This window comes from Takifugu rubripes, unplaced genomic scaffold (genome assembly GCF_901000725.2).
Source record: "Takifugu rubripes unplaced genomic scaffold, fTakRub1.2, whole genome shotgun sequence".
NCBI lineage: Eukaryota > Metazoa > Chordata > Actinopteri > Tetraodontiformes > Tetraodontidae > Takifugu > Takifugu rubripes.
The window spans coordinates 437,497-440,888 of NW_021821632.1; positions in this window are offsets into that span (position 1 = coordinate 437,497).

Genomic DNA, 3,392 nt, shown 5'->3' on the forward strand with positions numbered 1-3,392 from the left:
AATGAAGCACATCCCCAGTTCCAAAAGTCTCCAAAGAACCAGTCCTCCGCCTGCTTCTGCAACAGCCCGTACGAATGATGTTGCGTTACGTTAGATGACTGGAGCAGCAAGAGAATCCTTGGTGTGTTTGTGAATGTGTGACACCTCCTCAGAAACATCCAGAAGAAAGACCCACAAGCAGAAAAGCTCAACAATTTGATGTTTGCTGAGCTGGCAAAAACAAGGCGCAACAGAAAAACAACTGCAGACGAATCCCCCCGATAACGATTGTTCAACAATCCCGAGGGATAAAAAACAGAAGTTTTACACCTAAAGACACGGGTGAAGCACATGTAACTGGCAACCTACTGGAACACAGGCAGAAAGGCTCATGGTGTTTTCTCCGGTCTGTCCGGGTCAGGGTGGTCTTTGTGGCGGTACCACCTGGTGGGCCTCCAAAGGTGGCGTCTCCTTCGCCTCAGGTCTCGGCGCCCAGCCATGACTCAGCTTGTTTGTGTGTGTGTGTGTGTGTTGGCGTTTGCTGATGGAGTCAGATGGAAGGTGATGAGCAGCTGAGCCACTGGAGAGGCTCTTCACACTCACACTCACAATCCTTTCAGGCATTAAAATCTACAGGGAACGTCCTTGGAATGACGGGATCGATCATCTGCCTGGAGCCTCTATAGAGACCAGAGGGAATGTCAGGCTAAAGAGGTCCTAACAACTAATGTCTCATCTTCTTTCGCTCCACCCTGGAATCAGTAAACGCACTAAAAAAGGAGCACAGGGATCCAAACCTGCGGAAACATGGTGTCACTATTTTGGCACAAGCATGTGAGGAGGCTGAGAGGAAGCTGGACAGCATCCAAACGGCTCCGTCTCATTCATTTATAGATCTTGCAGTTATTGGATCAACACTGCTGAGCAGCCTCTTCGTGTCTAATGTGCTCCCAGAGAAGCTCAGGATAAAAGCACCACCTAGTGACCAGTCAAACCAGCTGGGAATGACACAAACCAGCAGAACCAGTGGAACCTGCTGATGCAACAGCAGGAACTGTTAGCAAATATCTGGTTCCTGCTGGGACATCCTGGCGTGATGAGGGATCCAAACGCTCCTGCAGGTATCCGTTGGGCCGTCTGTTGAGGTCGGTGTTGAGTCTGATCTATTCTGCCGACCAGAATCTGCCTTCAGAACATGCCGGCCCGGTGATCCAGAGGCCAGCGGAGGCGCACCACCTCAGCTGAGAGTTGTAAACCAGTTGTCTCCATTTTAGTGATTCGATTTGGTCAAATAAGGAACAGCTGCAAAGTCGTGTGGTGCAGAGAAAACAAGCTTAAGCTGCTGCTGAGTTGGGAGAATCTGTGATTGACTTTCATGTCGTTCCGCCATCCTTTCATCTTATTTGTTACGCTCCAATGTCTGATTTCAACACTTTACTCTGGCTGAACATGATGCCACCACCAAGCAACCGACCTCACTGCGCTCCTGACAACGGTCCGGAAGGGAAAACGTGCACAGAACCAGTCACAACCGCACCAATAGTAACAGGATTCCCGCCGAAAGCAACAATAGACACATCCGAATGGCTCGAGCACGATTCTCTGCTCGAGACGCAACAATCTGACACAAAGTCACACGTTGGTATTGAAAGGGACCCGGCAGGAGCTCAGTGAGGAACATCTGCTCAGCGGGGGCTGCCGCTGCAGTCAGGAGGTGAGGAAGCTGCTTCTTCAGCCACGTCTCAGGGCAGGTCTCATGAGGTGGACCAGGCCTCGTGGACTTGTCCCACAGGGAAGCTGGTTAGACAGAAATGAGCTCTTCTGAATCGTGTGTGAAAGGTTTGATGTCCTCTTGGTTCCAGAGCTTCATTTGGCAGGAATTACGAGCTGCGTGTGTAGATTTGTGAATTGAGTCTTTTGATAAAACATCCTAGTTACCAAAAGTCTGATTTAGCAACTGGAAAAACAGCTGGACTTTTATAGGAAATGCCAGCACACGTCAAATGTCTCCAGGGTAGTTTGTTCCCTCATTTATAATTTGACAACATCGAAGTTGTCAAAAACACTAAAACTCCATGAAGTGTGGAGCAGCGCAGCTCCGGTGGGGGCGGAAGGAGCCTGTTCCCGCTCTACATAAACACAACAGCAGTGATGCAAGTGAAAACTTGACTGATTAATAAGCACGTGTTCCTAATCACTGGATCGCTACAACCATTGTGCGCAGCTACAGAGCAGGCAGATAAAGCTGATGCTGATTCAAGAATGGCCAGAGACACGGGCCCCCTGAGGGGGCCTGGAGGCTGCAGGACAGAGCCTCCAGAGCCTGAGCTTCATTTGCTGAGCTTGTAGAAGATCCTGAAGAAGACAGAGCTCAGTGTTTGCTCTCAAACCTCCTTCCTGCTGCCTCATTTGGTGGTTTTAGTCTCCCAGACAGGCTGCCATCATGGCCACTGAATAAAAGATAGAGGCTGATATGAGGCTTCTCACTGACAGATGAGGCCAATAATGGAAAGAGACTTGGTTCTAACAGCCGGATTTCACTGCCAATACATCCCAGGGAAGGCCCTGAAGCTATTGGCAGTCTCTGCAGTTTGCCTTCAACATGTTACATATGCTTTTATTGATCCTGTAGAACAACTTCAGCTCCTTGACCTTATTTCATGAACAGGCGCTGTGACAGCAAATTCAAATTCAAATCAATCTCCAAGCATGAAAAACTACAGATGAGAAAAAATGGAGGAGCTCAAATAAGAAGCCTTCTGGAATTCTAATGAAGTTAATTCTCACTTTCTTCCTACAGAGAAATGAGCAAACTGCAATTTATCAGCCAAGTGGAGTCAAATATCTCCAGGAGCCTGTCGTGGGCGCCGCCGAAGAGCCCAGAACCCGATCTGCTGCAGCAAATTCATGGGACCTGTTGGTTTACTTATAGGTTTGATGAGATGAGGATGATGTCCTCCAGGACCAAAGCAGTTATTGTCCTCTTGGTGTCCAGTAAGCCCATGAAAACAGGCCTGGGCCTGCTGCTCCCAAACGTGTGGAATATCTGTCACAGCTAACTCAGGAGTGGGGTGATCCCGTCCTCAAGAGTCTACTGTGTGGGGGGTAAAGGTGCTCAGGAGCTTTTCTAGTAGGAGTTCCAAAAGGTAGATTAGCGAAAAAGTCATGATGGATTTGTCTGAAAGGACACTCATGAGGCGAAAGAAGTGGTGTACAGGAAACATAAACTAGGGAATAAATCAGGATTTGGAAGTGACTGACACCAATTTGGCAGGTTTAGGTCATTTTGCATCAAGGTTTGGGTCACTTCCCATTTATAGAGATTCTGGCCTGACGGGAAGGCGGTCATAATGTCATAATGTTGTGCTGTGATGAGAGGGGACAGAGAGGCGTCCCACAGGGCCTCCGTCCCG